Here is an 18,906-nt window from a genome sequence, read left to right as displayed (position 1 = left end):
TGTGGGAGCTCCTGGATAACATTATGATCCAGGGCAAACACGTCTGCAGTAAGTGTTTGTGGCTGGAGGAACTTCGGCTCAGAGTCATTGAGCTGCAGGCTGAGCTGCAGACTCTCGACACATCAGGAAGGGAGAAGGTTTCCTGGATGCTATATACCAGGAGGCAGTCACACCACTTAGGGTCTTCTGATTTGGTCAGTGGCCAGGGACAGGAGGGTTTGACTGCAAGTGAGGCAGTTAAGGGATCCAGAGGGCAGGAGTGTGAGCCTCTGCAATCGTCCAATAGATTTGAGGTTCTCTCAGCTTGTTTGGATGAGAGCAGGGGCTGTAGGGTGGATAAGCAAGCTGACCATGGCACTGTGGTACAGGAAGCCATCCAAGTGGCTGGAGCAAAAAGGAATATAGGGGTAGTAGGGGACACTATAGTGAAGGGGATTGACACTCTTCTCTGTAGCAAAGAGTGAGAGTCCAGATGGCTTTGTTGCCTGCCCGATGCCAGGGTTTGGGACATCTGCCCAGGGCTGGAGAGGAACTTGCAGTGGGAGGGTGAAGATCCAGTGGCCGTGGTCCATGTAGGTACCAACAACATAGGCAGGATAAGGAAGGAGGCTCTGCATAATCAGTATGAGGAGCTAGGCACTAAATTAAGAAGCACAGGACCTCAAAGGTAATGATTCCAGTATTATTACCTGAGCCACGTGCAAATTGGCATAGAACAAAAAAGATTAGAGAAATGAATGCATGGCTCAAAGACTGGTGTAGGAAAAGCAGATTCCAGTTCGTAGGGCACTAGTACCAGTATTAGGGAAAATGGGATCTGTACCATTGGGACGGTCTACACCTGAACTGTGCTGGGGCTGATGTCCTTGCGAGCCGCATAACTAGGGAAATGGAGAGGGCGTTAAACTGAATAGTGAGGCAAGGGATTAAATTTGGGAAGATGTGGTAAACCAAAGCATAGAGACAAGGTAAGAGAAAAAGGTTTAATATGGGAAATGAGAAACAGACTGTGACAGGAAGGGACAGAGAGTGTAATTCTAAGAATAAATCAGATAAGGCCAGATGCTACAACGAAAGTAAAAGGGCAAAACTAAAGGCTCTGTATCTAAAAGCAAGTAGCATTTGAAACAAAACAGGGGAACTTACAGCGCAAATAGAAATAAATAAGTACGATCTGATAGCCATTACAGAGACATGGCTACAGGATGACATAGATTGGGACCTGAATATTAAGGGTACGTGACAATTGGGAAGGACAGGAATTTGGGAAAAGATGGAGGGATAGCTCTGTTAATTAATGATAGTATTAGCACATTAGAGAGGGATGACCTAGTTTAAGGAAATCAGGGTGCAGAAGCGGTTTGGGTTGAGATGAGGAATGATCAAGGCAAGAAGTCACTTATGAGAGTGGTGTACAGGCCCCCTAATTGTAACTACACAGTAGGACAGAGTATAAAAAGAAGAGATATTGGGAGCTTGCCAGAAAGGTACAGCAATAATCATGGGGGAATTCAAATCTACATATAGACTGGAAAAATCAGATGGGCAAAGGTAGCGTAGATGAGGAGTTCATAGAATGTTTTTGGGATAGTTTCTTAGAACAGCACATTCTTGAGCCAACCAGAGAGCAGGGCTATAGTAGACCTGGTATTGAGCAACGAGATAGGATTAATTGATAATCTCATAGCGAAGGTACTCCCAAGTAGCAGTGATCATAATATGATTGAATTTTACATTCATTTTGAGGGAGAAACGAGTATGCCCAAACTAGTATTCTAAACATGAACAAGGGAAATTATGAAGGCATGAAAGCGGAGCTAACTAAAGTGAACTGGCAAATGCGGTTAAGGAATAGGTCAATAGAGGTTCAGTGGCAGACATTTAAAGGGATATGTCAGAATACACAGAAAAAATACATTCCAATGAGAAAGAAAAATTCCAAGGGGAGGGCCCACCATCTGTGGTTAAATAAAGAAGTTAAAGACAGTATCAAACTTAAAGAAAAAGCATATAATTATGCAAAGATGGATGGCAGGTCAGACGATTTGAAAGAATATAAAGAACAGCAAAGGATGACAAAAAGATTAATAAGGGGGAAAAATTAGAGTTTGAGAGAAAACTAGCTAGCAATATAAAGATGGACATTACAATTTTCTATAGATATTTAAATAAGAAAAGAGTTAACAAAGTGAGCATTGGTCTTATAGAGAGTGCGTCTGGGGAATTGATAATGGAAAGTGGGGAGATGGCAGATGAATTAAACAAGTATTTTGCTTTAGTCTTCACTATAGGGGACACAAACAACTCCCGGAAATAGCTGTAAATTAGGATATGGAAGCGGGGAGGAACTTGGGAAAATTACAATCGCCAGGTAATTAGTATTGAGCAAATTGTTGGGACTGTGGGCTGACAAATCCCCAGGTCCGGATGGACTTCACCCTAAGGTCTTGAAAGTTGTGGCTAGTGAGATAGTTAACGCACTGGCTTTAATTTTCCAAAATTTCCTAGACTCGGGGAAGTTTCCATTAGATTGGAAAGTAACAAATGTAACTCGTTTATTAATAAAGGGAGGGAGACAGACAGCAGGAAACTACAGGCCAGTTAGCTGAACATCTGTCATAGGGAAAATGTTAGAAGCTATTATTAAAAATGCTATTGCAGGGCACTTGAAAAAATTCAATTCAGGAAGGACCGTTCTGAGCAGAGGATTCATCTGAACTATCCCTGGAAGGTGTGTGTTGTGGGTTTTATCCTATATGAGGAAATTTTAACTTAATAGCAGCATTTTAATGTAAATAACCTGGAGTTCCTTCTAGGTTAAATAATTAAACAACCAGAAACCTAGCACATTAAATCTATGGATCATGCATAATTTTATTAGTGCCTACATCAAAATCTCTTGCCTTTTAATCATGGTAAGTTTGTTACTTACATGCCTGCATGCTGAACTGAACAAGGAGAACCACTGCTAGCTATAAAATAAAAAATCCTAAAGTGGAGAAATTTTCCCTATTTGATAATCACATAAAGCAATGTTTTTGTTCCATGTCATATTGTGACAAATCATTTAACTTAACATGTGTGAAATCAAGTTTTCAGTTATAAAGCGTAGCTTATTTATTATATCTCATATTTCTGCATTTCAATGCATCCAAGGGAAGATTTTTTCTCTAGAATAGGTTGAAGTATTGCTTTTCTTCTGGATGGCAGAAATCAAATGACCACCATCCATTGGTGACCATTTAGACTCTTGTTGTGAAGTTTGCTTTTTTCATGCATAGGGCCACTTTGGCAACTGGGCAATGTATTACAATTACAGTCAAAGATCCTGGCAGAAAGGATAATCATTCACTTAAGGCCTACTGTGTCAAAATGATTATTTATAATTTAGAAGGGTATCTTCTATTACCCTGCATATTTAACCACAAAACATACATTGAAATATTTAGTCTGGGGTGGAATGCTGCACAAAAATATGCCACAAAATCTGGCAAACCTACATTGTTGCAATTGAGTAATTCTGGGCAACCTTTAGGCTAATTTGAATATTATCATCCATTATTTATGGAATTGTGCTGGGATGCTACCCATAGTTGATGTCACTGCAATGACTTGGAATGGAGAATCTTTTTGACAGTATCTACTTCAATAAAATTTATTTTTAATAAGCATTTCTGCAGTTTTTTTTTATAGAAAACGTTAAAAAATGTAAAATCAAGAAATTTCTACTGAGTCCAAAATTTTGTGTCAGGTGATAGAGGGTAGAACTTTGAACAAAGACATCCTTTCTCAGTCTTTCTTTCCTCATCATTGTATCTATGATTATTATGTAAAATAAGGCCTAAGGAGTTAAGATGGAAATGCTTTGACTTGCAAATGGACCTATTTTGCCATCTAGTGGCATATTCATGTTTTTCTTTGCTGTGAGTACGATATATCTGGTGTTGGACACTCATCATGGAACATAGTGTGATGAAGTTGTGAATATTGCAGTGGAAACTTCAGCCCCATTCTTGAAAAGGGTGCATTGTGTTGATGGTGAGGAGGGGTAGAGTTTCACATGGGAAATCTGGTGGTGCAGATTTCCACATATGCTGTGAAGCTTTATTTCCACAGAATATATCATTTCTCTTTCTCAGGATCTCTTTTGGGAAACCATCCTGCATGACGGACTTGTCTTCCAGTTGGGTAGGAAATGCAGCCCCAGGCAGGATGCTACTGGGAAGGAGTTCAATTTCCAACCTAGAGGGGGATATCCAATCCCTGACCCCCGGGGCCTTTGTATGTGGGGGTTGTCTGATCTCCAATCGGCGATTGGGTGAAGGGTGAGTTAGCTAACCTCAGAGTAGGAGGTAGGCTGGCCAGCGTGCTGGATCCCTGCCAAGGTTTCAACTCCCAGCCATTTTCTTGGAGTCTGGATTGAGTGAGGAATGGCTACCCACCAGCAAATAGCAGGTAACTTGTTAAGTTACTTAAAAGACCAATTAAAGCCATTGATAAGACACTGACTGGAATTTACCATTTAGACTGGGAGAACCAGCACTCCAGGATCACTTTGAGAGCTTCTGACATCCATCATACCTGACCCTAGCTGTGGAGGGGTTTCCTCTCCACAATGAAGGGCTGGCAGCTGTGACAGTTTTTAATTTCAGGTACGTTAAAAGGAGATGGAGGTGCCCTCTTCAGCAGGCTGCAGCTCCTAGTGCTGGAGCACCTCGTATTGAGCTTCCAGCTACAAAAGCCCTTCCGCCCATCCCATGGTGTGACATCAGGTCCCACATTTGATTTTGACATTAACCAAAAGGAAACTCCTGCCCCCAATCATCAACCTACCCCTATCCTCTGGCATAACTCTGCATCCTTCAGCCATCATCCGCATCTTTCTCCATTGTTAAGTTTGAACAATCACATTAAGTACTTACCAAATGTGTTGACATAGTGAAGTAGCTTGTTTTATTGTTGAAGTACCAGGTTTTTGCCACTAGAGTGAGCATGTTACAAATGCTTAAATTCATATCAGTAAGTGGTTATTGATTAGTGCAACACTTGAGAAGGTTTTCTGTTTTATCAGTCACTCTGAATTTTGGGACACAATCTGATGTTTGCAAAATTATACTCAAAAAAAGCCAAATATTTTCTTCTCAAATTTCTAATTCTAGCTAGTTTAAAATATTGCTGAACTGATGTAGAGTGAATATAATAATTATTTAAATATGAATTAAGTATAGATGTGTGATTTTAGTTTTGTACGATAAAACTATGATTGTTCCTGAGCACCTAACATGATTATTAAACTGCAAGAATTTCCTGGTGTTATGGTCATTATTGTTTGCCTATACAGTGCTGCAGAGTTCATGAATCGTACCTGGACAGTACTATTTATTTTGGTAAGTACTTAATGTTATTAATGTGATTAATGGAATATACATATTAGCAGATCCTTCAATGTTACAGCAGTCTCACCAACAAATCCCTATCTATATGCTTATCTGTGTAAAGTATTTATTAAATAGAAATAGTATATAGTTGATGTGTGAAGGGAGAGGTTTGGAGAAGTGTGTTTGTACTAAATTGTTGCAACATGGAATGCTTGTCACAGTGAGTAACTGAGGCTAAAATTGCTGCATTTTTTAAGAGTAAATAAACATTTGAAGCAGTGAAAGATACAGGGTTCTGAGGGGAGAGCAGAGAAGTAGGATTAGTTTTGGATTGCTATAGCAAAGATCTAGCACAGACACAATATTCGTCATTTTGTGCTATAAACTTGTTTGGGAACACAGCTATGAAACAGATATGGGGGAATCACAATTGAAAGAGCAGGCTCCACCCACTGATTCACAATCTTAGTTATTTGAGAGGTTCTCTCCCATAGCAGTCAGGAAGTCGAATTTCTGTAACCCTTCAATGGAGTGCTCCCTTCACTCAGAATACAATCATGCAGAAGCGTAACACAGACATATAGTCAGCATAACGAGAAAACAGGAGGAAAAGGGTAACAATGATGAATTAAAGGCTCCAGGCCCTGGAAGCTAAACAGAAAACATGTACAGTCTTGATCTCTAGTTCAAAAGGGCTTAGTTATAATATTAGGCTAGAAAAACTTAGCCCTCTTGAACTAAATATCAAGATGTTATATGTTTTCTTCCAGGGCCTGGATCCTTTTGTCCATCCTTGTTAACTTTCAATTATTTTGACTTGAAAGAAGTTTATTATGAGGGACCTTGTAAGAAACTTGCAGAACATTAGAACTAGGAGCAGGGGTAGGCCTTTTGGTCCCTCAAGACTACTCTGTGATTTAATAAGATGTTGGTTGATCTGCTAGCTCAGATACACCTTTCCACACTCCCTATATTTCTTGCTTTCCTTAGGATTCAAAAGATTATCAGTTTCTAACTTGAATATGTTCAACAACCGGGTATTCAAAGCTTAGTGGGGGAAAGAATTCCAAAGCTCCACACCCTTTTGAGTGAAGGAATTTCTTCTCGTCTCAGTCCTAAATGACTGATCCTTATTCTGAGACTGTAACCCACCCGTCCCAGTTCTAGACTCTCCAGCCAGTGGAAACATCTTCCCAGCATCTACCCTGATAAACTCTCCAGAACCTTAGCTGTTTCAATGAGATCCTCTCATTTTTCTAAACTCTAGAGAGTACAGGCTGAGTCTACTCAATCTCTTCTTATAGGACAATCCTTTCATCCCAGGAATCAATATGGTAATCCTTCATTGCACTCCCTCTAAGGTAAGTATAACCGACCATAAGACATAGGAGCAGAAGTAGACCATTCAGCCCTTCGAGTCTGCTCTGCCATTCAACAAGATCATGGCTGATCTGATAATCCTCAACTCCATTTTCTGCCTTTTTCCCCATAACCCTTGATTCCCTTACTGATTAAAAATCTGTTTATCTCAGCCTTGAATACACTTAATGACCCAGCCTCTACAGCCCTCTGCCGTAAAGGATTCCACAGATTTACTACCCTCTGAGAGAAGAAATTCCTCCTTATCTCTGTTTTAAATGGGTGCCCCCTTATTCTGAGATTACGCTCTCTGGTCCTAGACTCTCCGACAAGGGGAAAGAACCTCTCAGCATCTACCCTGTCAAGCCCCCTAAGAATCTTATATGTTTCAATAAGGTTGCCTCTTATTCTTCTAAACTCCAATGAGTACAGGCCCAACCTACTCAACCACTCCTCATAAGAAAATCCCTCCATACCTGGGATCAACCTAGTGAGCCTTCTCTGGACTGCCTCCAATGTCAGTATATCTTTCTTTAGATAAGGGGACCAAAATTCAGTATTCTAGCTGTGGTCTAATTAGTGCCTTGTATAGTTTCAGCAAGACTTCCCCATTTCTATACTCCATTACTTTTGAAATAAAGGCCAACATCCCATTTGCCTTCCCTATTATCTGCTGAATGCTAGCTTTTTGGGATTCATGCATGAGGACCCCCAAATCCCTCTGTGTTGCAGCTTTCTGCAGTCTTTCTCCATTAAAGTAATATTCAGCTCCTCTATTCTTCCTGCCAAAGTGCATAACCTCACATTTTCCCATGTTATATTCCGTCTGCCATATTTTTTCCCACTCATTTAACCTGTCTATGTGCCTCTGTAGACTCTTTGTGTCATCCTCACCACTTGCTTTCCCACCTATTTTTTGTGTCATCCGCAAACTTGGCAATAGTAAATCCATTTCCCTCATCCTAGTCATTAATATATATTATAAATAATTGTGGCCCCAGCACTGATCCCTGTGGCACTCCATTAGTTACATTGCCATCCTGAAAATGCCCCCCATATCCCAACTCTCTGTCTTCTTTTAGCTAGCCAGTCCTCTATCCAGGCTAATTTACAAAGCCCAACGCCATAGGCTCTTATCTTATTAAGTAGCCTTATGTGTGGTGCCTTATCGAACACCTTTTGGAAATTCAAATATATTACATCTACTGGTTTGCCTTTATCTATTCTATGAGTTACCTCCTCAAAGAATTCTAATAAATTTTTCAGGCATGATTTCCCCTTCATGAAGCCATGCTGACTCTGCTTGATTATATTATGCATTTCTAAATGCTCTGCTATTATATCTTTTATAATACTCCAATATTTTCCCAATAACAGATGTTAAGCTATGTAGCCTATAGTTACCTGTTTTTTTGCCTCCCTCCCTTTTTGAATAAGGGTGTTACATTGGCAGTTTATCAATCCTCTGGGACTTTTCCAGAATCTTTTCCCAAGGATTCTTGGAAGATTACTACCAGTGCATCCACTATCTCTGCAGGTATTTTCTTTAATATCCTAGGATGCAACCCATCAGATCCAGGTGACTTATCGGCCTTTAGCCCCATTAGTTTCCCTAGTACTTTTTCTCTAGTGATAGTTATTCTATTTATTTCCATACCCCCTTTTGCCCTATGATTATTTAGTATTTTTGGTATGCTATTAGTGTCTTCTACAATGAAGACTGATGCAAAGTATTTATTCACCTCCTCTGCCGTTTCCTGGTTCCCCATTATTATTTCCCCAGCCTCATTCTCTAAGGGGCCTATATTGACTTTGGGCCTTCTCTTCCTTTTTATATATTTAAAGAAACTCCTACTGTCCATTTTTATATTACTTGCTAGTTTACCCTCAAAGTTTATTTTCTCCCTTTTTATTATTTTTTTTGGTCATCTTGTGTTGGTTTTCAAAACTTTCCCAATCCCCTGGCTTACTACTAATCTTTGCCACATTGTATGTTTTTTATTTCACTTTGATACTATCCTTAACTTCCTTGGTTAACCATGGTTGGTTTATCCCCTTCCTACAACCCTTCTTCCTCACTGGGGTACATCTTTGTTGTGAGTCATGAACTATTTTCTTAAACGCCTGACGTTGTTCATCAACCGTCTTTTCTGCTAAACTGCTTTCCCAGTCCACTCCGGCCAACTCTGCCCTCATTTCTTTGTAATTATCCTTATTTAAGTTTAGCATGGTTGTTTCCAAACTAAGTTTCTTACTCTCAAACTGAATGCTAAATTCCACCATGTTATGGTCACTGTTTCCATGAGATCTTTTACTCTGAGATCATTTATTAAACCTGCCTCATTATACATTATCAGATCTAAAATAGCCTGATCCCTGGTTAGATCCACAACATATTGTTCTAGGAAATAGTCCCAAGTACACTCTATGAAATCTTGCTCATGGCTACCTCTGCCAATTTGATTTTCCCAATCTACATTAAGATTAAAGTCACCCATGATTAATATGCTGCCTTTTTTACAAGCCCTTATTATCTCCTGATTTATTCTCTGTCCTACAGCACAGCTACTGTTAGGGGGCTTACTCGCACCAGTGTCGTCTTCCTCTTGTTATTTCTTACCTCCATCCATACGGATTCCACATCTTCTGATCAAAGATCATTTTTTCCTATCATACTTATTCCATCTCACACTAACAAAGCTACCCCACCACCCTTTCCTTCCTGCCTGTCCTTTTGAAAAGTCACATACCCCTGAATATTTCGTTCCCAGCTTTGATCTCCTTGTAACCATGTCTCCATAATGGCTATAAGATCATACCCATTAACCTCTATTTGTGCCGTTATTTCATTTATTTTGTTCCGAATACTACGTGCATTTTAGTAAGGAACCATTAATTTTGCCTTTTTACCATTTTTTTCTCCCTTTGACCCTATTTACTGCATTTTTTTATGTTTGTACACTCTGCCCCTTCCTGTTACACTCTGGGTATCATTACCAAAGTATCTGCCCTGCAATGCCGCCATATCTTTTTGCTTTGTAAGTCTACTTATCCCCACTCCAGAACCCTCCCCCTCTCTATTTAGTTTAAAACCCTCTCTACTGCCCTAGTTATTCGATTCGCCAGGACATCGGTCCCAGCATGATTCAAGTGAAGCCCATCCCACCGGAACAGATCCCTGCTACCCCAGTATTGATGCCAGTGACCCATGAACTGAAACCCATTCTTCCCACACCAATCTTTTGAGCCACGCAGTTAACTCCTTGACTTTATTTACTTTATGCTAGTTTGCCCCTGGTTCAGGTAGTAATCCCGAGATTATTACCTTGGAGGTTCTGCTTTTTAATTTAGCTCCTGACTGTTCAAATTCTTTCAGCAGCACCTCCTTTCTAGTCTTATCAAAGTTGTTGGTACCAACGTGGACGACGACAACTGGATCCCTCCCCTCCCACTCCAAGTTCCTCTCCAGCCCCGAGGAGATGTCCTTAACCCTGGCACTGGGCAGGCAACACAGCCTTAGGGACTCACGCTCATGGCTGCAGAGAACAGTATCTATCTCCCTAATTATACTGTCCCCTACCACTACTACGTTCCAATTTCCTCCCTCCACTTGAATGGCTGTCTGTACCATGGTGCCGTGGTCAGTCTGCTTATCCTCCCTGCAGTCCCTGCTGTTGTCCACACAGCTTGCGAGAACCTCGTAACTGTTGGACAGTTGCAGGGGCTGAGGTTCCTTGAGCGCTACCCCCTGGATCCCCATACCTGCCTCACCTGCAGTCACACCCTCCTATCCCTGATCACAGTCCAAATTCAAATTATCTAACCTGTAGGGTGTGACCGCCTCCTGGAGCAAAGTGTCCAGGTAACTTTCCCCCTCCCTGATGTGACGCAACGTCTGCAGCTCAGACTCCAACTCCTTAACTCTGATCCGAACAGCTGCAAACACTTACTACAGATGTGTTTGTTCCGGATCATCTTGGTGTCCAGCAGCCCCCACATGCTACAGCAGCAATACATCGTCTGTGCTGCTACTGCTTTCTTATTTAATTTATTAATTAATTACTCTAGTGTCCCTGCTCTTTACACTTTATTGAAATTAATTATTTACGCCAGTATCAATCTTATAATTAACAAGCTGTGTTTAAGAGCGAGAAAATAAAGACTAGAGATCTAAACACTAACTATAGACCTCAATTTTAATCTGAATAGAAATACTCACCAGTCCAACTCACCAATCAGCTGCTCTCCACGCTCTTTTTAAATGAAGTCTCCCCACTATTTGTTTTAAATAAAGTCCACACGCTCACCCTGCTCTCTGTTTTAAATAAAGTCCACACGCTCACCCTGCTCTCTGTTTTAAATGAAGTCCACACGCTTACCCGCGCTCTGTTTTAAATGAAGTCCACACGCTTACCCGCTCTCTGTTTTAAATGAAGTCCACACGCTCACCCCAGTCTCTGTTTTAAATGAAGTCCACACGCTCACCCCAGTCTCTGTTTTAAATGAAGTCCACACGCTCACCCCGCTCTCTGTTTTAAATGAAGTCCACACGCTCACCCCGCTCTCTGTTTTAAATTAAGTCCACGTGCTCACCCTGCTCTTAAGTAGACCAAAACTGTTTACAGTACGCGAGGTGTGGTCTCAACAAGGCCCTATACAATTACAGTAAATCTGTTTTACTGTTATACTGCAATACCTTTATAATAAAGGCTAACATGCCATTTTCTTTCCTATTTTCTTGCTGTATCTGCATGTTAAGTTTATGTGATTCATGTACAAGAACACCCAGGTCACTGTGAATACCAACATTTCCTAGCCTCTTGCCATTTCAAAAAATATTCTGCTTTTCCATTTATTCTAACAAAGTGGATAACTTCAAATTTCTCCATGTTGCATTCTATCTGTAACCCTCTTTGCCCACTCATTTAACCCACCCAAGCCTTTTGTAATCTCTTTGTGTCCTCCTCATAGCTTACTTTCCCAGCTAACTTTGTATCATTAACAAAGTGTATTAACTCCTGTAATTTAGGAAACACAGCAGCCAATTTGTGCATAGCAAGCTCTCACAGGCAACAATCTGATAATGACTGGGTAATTTGTTTTAAGTGATCTAGATTGAAGGATAAATATTGACCAGGACATGGGGATAACTCCCCTGTTCTTCTTCAGAGTAATGCAGTGGAATCTTTTATGTCCACCTATGAGACCAGAGGGGTCTTTGTCTATTGCTTTATCCAAAAGACTATTTCAGTACAGCACTGGAGTATCAGCCTAGATTTTTCTGTCCTAGGCCCAACCATCTTCAGCTTTTATCAATGACCTCCGTCCACCATAAGATCAGAGGTGGGAATGTTTGCTGATGATTGTACATGTGCCTGCTGTCCTTGTTCTTCTAGCTGGTTGAAATTGCTAGGGCTGAGCAGGCTGATACTGTAGTGGAAATGCCAGCAGAAGTACCAGTATTTGGGACCTCCCTTTTCAGGCAGATGCCCAGTTGTGCCAGACATGACATGGGTGCCTGCCCTTAATATTTAACTTATGCTGACATTGGGATTTCCACACAGAGGATGGAAATTCATATCCAGCGTAGATGCGATGGAAGTTCTTCTGCAGCATAGGTTCATCCATCCATCAAGACCTTACCAAGAATTTCAGGGCCCCTAGTCTATTGTGACAGAAAATAGTCTTTTTACTTTAATTTTATGAGTCATGTATCCTATGAAAAGTCCTATTTCTGTTATTCTGGTACCAACATTTACATTGTTGTCATATGTTCATAAACAAGATAGTTCAGTGCAATAACCTTAAATGTAATTTTGTTTAGGACAAGTATACAGAATTTCCCAGAGTGCCAGAAATGACTGTAATGCATACTTCACGGAGGAAAAAAAAGTCAGCTTTGATATTAATTAAACATGATTCATTGTGTATTTTGGTTTCTGGTTGTCTGAAGTTTGGGAATGAGAAAGTATCAAAGGCAACTGTAATGAAATTCTCAGTTACTGTCCCAAGGTTACTTTGCTGAGTTTATGAAAGAACCATTTTAATATCGTCTGTGCTCAAAGTACAACCAAACATATGGCAATTTCAAGAAAAATATAATATTTTGCATTTTGTTTTGTTTTTGTATTTTTTTGTATTTGTAATGCATTTAACCAAATTTGCTTCAAAGTCTTACTACTTCTGTTGTAAACCTTTCTTTTGTATCTATAGTTTCCGTTTTTCCAAACTAACATGATTGTCACACTTAAGTCATTGGAGATTGCAGTAGATTTTCATTTGTTATTATGAGCAGCACAACCTAAAAAATGGTATTGGTAAGGTATGCATGTAGCAAAATTGCTCAAAAGACCAGTAAAAAGAGATGTCCTTAAAGATTTAACAATAACCACTTAAACTCTGTCAATGAAGGAAAACTTCCACAGTGCTTTATAAAGGGAAACATAAAGAGAAACTAATGTTGAGTCATGGTGGGTGAGTTAGTAAACGTGACTGCAAGCTTGATCAAAAAGATGAATTTTAAGAAGATTTTTAAATGTGGAGAGAGATGACAAGGTGGAATATTTTAGGGAGGGTGTTTGAGAGAAAAAAACCAAAGCCACTGAAGGTTGGGCTAACAGTGATGGACTGGAAGGGAGAATCAGAGTAAGAGGCAGGAGATAACTTAAAGCTGAAGGAGGTTGCAAAGATAGCCTGGGGTGAGGCCATTGAAAGATTTGAAGATGAGGATTTCAGGTTCAATGTATTACAATACAGTCAGTATAGATCAATGATGGTGGCAGTGATTGATTTGTAGGCAGAATGCAGACAATGAGTTTTGAACAAGTTGGAGTTTTTGGAAGGAAAAGAATGGGACACTGGCATGGAGAACATTGGGTTAAACAAGTTTAGAGGTAACACAAACATCAATAAAAGTTTCAGCAGGAATGGGACTGAGGTAAAAGTGGAAGTCATCAATTTTAAACAGGTAGAAGTGATGGATTGGATGTGAGGTTTGAAACCCAACTCTTGAGTTGATCAGACATCAAGACTTCAAATGGTCTGATTCACCTTGATTGCATGGCTGGAGAGTGGGATGGAATCAGAGCGAAGCAAGCAGTGGTTATTTATGGTTAAAGTGGGGCAAGGCCTTTTGAATATATTCAAGACTGTTTCCTAAATCTAACCTGACAGTGAAAGATTTCTTTTGGGGAAATAAAGTAGAATAAATAATGGTGTGACAATGGAGAACAATTGGAAAATAGTGACCAGAACAATTTAAATTCAATGTGAAAATAGCAAAGGATAATGCAAATTTGGATTATAGTAGACCAAGTTCAATGATATGAAAGGGAATCACACCCAAATCAACTGAGTAGGGAAGTTAGCAAACAGGACAACGGGTCTTCAAATATGAATGGAGTTTTTTTTAAAAATGCCTTGCTGTATAACAAAAAGGAAGTGCATCAAAGTTTAGTCATGGATAAAGATATTTTAAAACTAAATTGAAACTTAATAAATAAGCATGTATTAAAATGGAGGCTCACTGTATTTCAGAAAATGACGAGAAATCTAGAAATTGTAATGTTTATGTATGGAGGAAAAGAACAACAAGATCAAGATGTGCTTCTACCCCCCTCCATCCTTGTCTGATCTCATCCCCATATACCAATTGTCATCAACTATGAATTTTACAAGTCAGTAATGCTTTGAAATGCACCTTTAACTCAAAGTAAAACAGAATTCTGGATAAACACCTCCACTCTGAGACATGCCCATGTGACCCAGTTGCCATGGAAGAGAAGCGCAAACAGAAGCCCCTTGAAGTGTTGGCTGCCAGTTTTAACACTTTTTCACAGCATCTCACAGGAAAAAGGACAGCTGCTGTTTGAGAAGCAGAGATAATGAAGCTACTGCTGTGGGGAAGCAGGTGCACTGTTTTGTGCTACCGATCAAGCAGGATGTTCTTGAGAGTTTGAATTTGGTTCAGAAGGGAACTGAATAAACGAGACTCTTGATGATTTAGGGAATGGGGAGTTGCCGAGGTGCACCTTGCTGGTGATAATCAGATTGGAAAACTTGGATGGGGTGTGGAACGATTGTTGAATGACATTGGAAGTTTCGACTGAGCATGACAAGGAGAAGTGACTCTGCTGGGGCACTGGGAATGACTGTAGGACCATTCCTGTAATGCTGCATATCTGCCAGAAGCGCAGCACATGATGAAAGGGTTTTGTAGGACTTATTTTGGTTGCCTTAGTTAGTTAATGCGAAAGTATACTTTCTTTTAGTTGGATATATTATTGGCCTGTTAAGTAATGTTTCACCAATGTTGACTTAAAGGTAAAATCTCGTCCTTTGGTTCTTTCTGTTGGTTGCTGGAAAATGCATCTCTTTTTGAACGATATCAGTCTCTATCGAGATCTCAATTAATTGGGGCTCTTGTGGTATCGCTGTACCAGAATTTTCCAGAGTTTAAACAAACAGGATTTCACATTTACTTTAGCTGTATTCGGTGAAAATTCGACATGACTACTTCTAATTCTCAGGCATTTTTGGGAAGAGAAGACTTGTCTGTTGGTGCCTTGCAACAGCTAACAAAGGTTAATTTGAAGGCTGTAGCAGAGAAATTAGAGGTTGACTTGAAAGTAGGATCAAAAGACGAAGAGTTTGTTGAAGATTTGACTCAGCTCTTGAACCTTGAAGAAAAGAAGGGTGGTCCCGATAGCATTGATGTCGAGTTAGTTAGAATTCAACAACTTGAACTGGGAGAAAAATAAACACTTGAATTTGAGAAAGAACAAGCGAAAAAACTTGAATTAGAATTCTAAAGAGAACAAGAGGAGGAAAATTACGAGAAAAGTTAGAGAAAAAGAAAAGAAAACCTTGAATTTCAAAGAGAGAGAGAAAATTTGAACTAGATAGAGAAAGGCTTAGATTGCATGAACAATGGGGGCAGTAAAACTTAAGGATGACTCAGAATTAATTCCTGGCTTTGATTTGGCAAGGAATATTCATTTAGTTCCTGAATTCAGTGAGTAAGGAGTTGAAATGTACTTTGTGTCATTTGAGAAAATTGCAATGAAAGTGGCCAAAAGAAAATTGGACTATTTTACAGCAGAGTGTATTTGTTGGAAAAGCTTTGGAGCTGTGCTCATCTCTTTCAGATGAGCAGCCTGGTGACTATGTTGAAAACACAATGCCTATGAGTTAATGCCAGAGGCTTACAGACAGAAATGTAGAAATTGAAGGAAGAAACAGAGTCAGACTTGCAATTTGCTAGTGAAAAGGAAATGGTATTTAATAGATGATATGGGTCAATGAAGGGTGAACCAGATTTTAAAAGCTTTAAGAGAGGTGATTCTAATGGAAGAATTTAAAAATAATATCCCTTTGGGAATAAGGTTCCACCTGGAAGATCATGACATTCCTAAGATCAAGGATGCTGCAGTAATGGCAGCTGACTATGAATGGTTTCACAAGCATGTTAGCAATAGACCTTTGTTTGGAAACTCACAGAGAAACTGGAGTGATAAGAAAGGAAAATGGTCGGGGAATGAAACGGGCCCTCATGTCCCATTCCCGGAAACCAAGAACTGTGATTGTACTCAAAAGAGTTGCAATCTGTGACTGTTGATAACTCGAGAAGAGTATCAGAGCAGCAGGAGAGATAGTTAAGTAGATACATTTGATTCAAAAGGACCACCATGTTATCCTTGTCATAAAAAAGGACGTATGAAAGCTGAATGTTGGAAATTGCGAAGCAAGACTGTAACATGTGTCAGGTTGTGCAGTGCTCGGACACAAAATACTGTCCCTGTAAGTAATGTTTGTGATAAGCCGGTAGGTTCTCTTCAATTTGTTTACTAATAAGGTAGGTCAGGGTACAGGAAATTATGGAATTTTTCTGTTTAAAAGCAAAGCTGGTGAGGCAGGAAAGCCAATTGGTATTCTTAGAGATTCAAAATCAGTACAGTCACTGATGTTGGCACGTGACGGGAATTTCTCTCCAGAAAGTTTGCTAGATATAATGTATTGATACAAGATATTAATGGAAATTGTTTACCCGTTCCTTCGTATAGTTAATTAAAAATGTGGCTTAATTACTAGTCCTGTAATTGTTGGTGTTGTTCCTTATTGGCCTTTTGACGATGTAGGTTTGTTATTCGGAAATGACCTCGCTGGGGACATGGTATTGCTGTCTCCAGTGGTTTCAGGAAAGCCTGTTGGGGCCACAAACTGAAATTTTACAGGAAAAGCCGAGTGACTTAAAAAAAAAATCAATGACTTTCTGTAAACTTGCTGTGAGAATTAATGTCTCAACCAAAGATGTTTCCAAAGAGTCAGAAACTTGGCCTCCTAATTTTAAAAGGACAACGGAGCATTAGGGTGAAAAGAAAGAGTTAATGGCAGTTGGAGATCACGTAAAGCTGTCTGAATTAAAACATGTCGGAAAAACATGAGCAAGATGTGACAAAGCTGATAGCAACAGTACTCGAAGCTAATGATATAGGAAAGAAATGCTTTGAAGGAGAATTGTAAAAGCTTAATCCAGTGTGGACACAATTGGACTGTGAGGAAGAATATGTGCCCTTGAACTTAAATTAAAACTTCAACATGATGAGACAATTGCACTTGCAAGAAGGGAATTAGACAAAGCTCAAACTCAATGGGAGAATGAAAAGCAAAAGGAAATTTTAAATGTATGAACTAAATGAAAAGGAGTATCAGCTTTCTTAGCTAAACATCAACATAACTTTAAGGAAAGCAGCTAAAAGGATTTTACTTGACGGAAAAATGAACTGCTTACACAAAAGAGGCAGTGTTAAACCTACATCTCCTAGAAAAGAAAGCCAGAGGAGCAAATCATGGATAATAACTTAAAATTAAAAGTGATCCTGAATTTTAACAGAATGAAGTAAATTTGATTTTCCTTTCTGACAATTCAGACGCTTGGTTGGTTGAAACTTCCTTCACAGAATTGGACATTAGAAAAACATGCAGACATAAGAGAAAAGTGAAAACCCTGATGGCATTATAATATTTGGCTTTAAAGAAGAACATACAAACTTACAAATTAGAAGCAGGAGTAGGTAATTCGGCCCCTCCAAGCCTGCACTGCCATTTGATAGGATCTTGGCTGATCTGCTTGTGGCCTCAACTCTATTTTCCTGTCTACCCCCTATACCCATTTGACTCCCTTGTCGATCAAGAATCTATCTACCTATACCTCTTGAATATATTCAATCACCCAGACACCTCCACTGCTTTTCGGAGAAGAGAATACCAAAGGTTAACAACCCTCTGAGATAAAAACTTTCCTCATTTCCATTTCTTGATAAGAATTCAGGACTGGCATGTTCCTGCTAGGATGAAGGATAAGTATGGCAAGTTTCAGGAACCTTGGATAACAAAGGATATTGTGAGATTAGTCAAAAAGAAAAGGGAAGCATTCGTAAGGGCTAGAAGACTGGGAACAGATGAAGCCTGTGGAGAATATAAAGAAAGTAGGAAGAAACTTAAGCAAGGAGTCAGGAGGGCTAAAAGTCATTGGCAACCAGGATTAAGGAAAATCCCAAGGCCTTTTATACATATGTAAAAAGCAAGAGAGTAGCCAGGGAAAGGATAGGCCCACTCAGGGACAGAGGTGGGAATCTGTGTGTGGAGCCAGAAGAAATGGGAGAGATACTAAATGAATACTTCTCATCAGTATTCACCAAAAAGAAGGACTTAGCGGTCGATTTGTCTGGAAGAGTATGTAGGTAGCCTGGATCATGTTGAGATCAAAAAAGAGGAGGTATTAGGCGTCTTGAAGAATATTAAGGTGGATAAGTCCCCAGAGCCAGATGGGATCTACCCCAGAGTACCGAGGGAGGCAGGGAAGGAGATTGCTAGGGCCTTGACAGAAATCTTTGTATCCTCATTGGCTCCAGGTGAGGTCCCAGAGGACTGGAGAATGGCCAATGTTGTTCCATTGTTTAAGAAGGGTAGCAGGGATAGTCCAGGAAATTACAGGCCGGTGAGTCTTACGTCAGTGGTAGGGAAATTATTGGAGAAGATTCTTCGTGACAGGATTTACTACCATTTGGAAACAAATGGGCATATTAGTGAGAGGCAGCATGGTTTTGTGAAGGAGAGGTCGTGTCTCACTAACTTGATCGAGTTTTTCGAGGAAGTGACAACGATGATC

General features: G+C 39.9%; 1 protein-coding gene across 4 annotated transcripts in view; it reads left to right on the top strand.

Annotated features, from left to right (window-relative positions):
- Positions 1 to 18,906, top strand: part of slc10a7 (solute carrier family 10 member 7) — a 338,969-nt gene that overhangs the window by 181,265 nt on the left and 138,798 nt on the right. Inside the window, exon 6 of one of the 4 annotated variants that reach the window (XR_013576474.1) lies at positions 5,342 to 5,387. The exons of the other annotated variants lie outside the window; for them this stretch is intronic. The gene's annotated coding sequence lies outside the window, so the exon portion shown is untranslated. The remainder of the gene's footprint in view (positions 1 to 5,341; positions 5,388 to 18,906) is intronic. 4 annotated transcript variants of the gene reach the window in all.

Source organism: Cetorhinus maximus, chromosome 1 (assembly GCF_964194155.1).
Source record: "Cetorhinus maximus chromosome 1, sCetMax3.hap1.1, whole genome shotgun sequence".
Lineage (NCBI taxonomy): Eukaryota > Metazoa > Chordata > Chondrichthyes > Lamniformes > Cetorhinidae > Cetorhinus > Cetorhinus maximus.
This window is presented reverse-complemented; position numbering and strand designations above follow the sequence as displayed.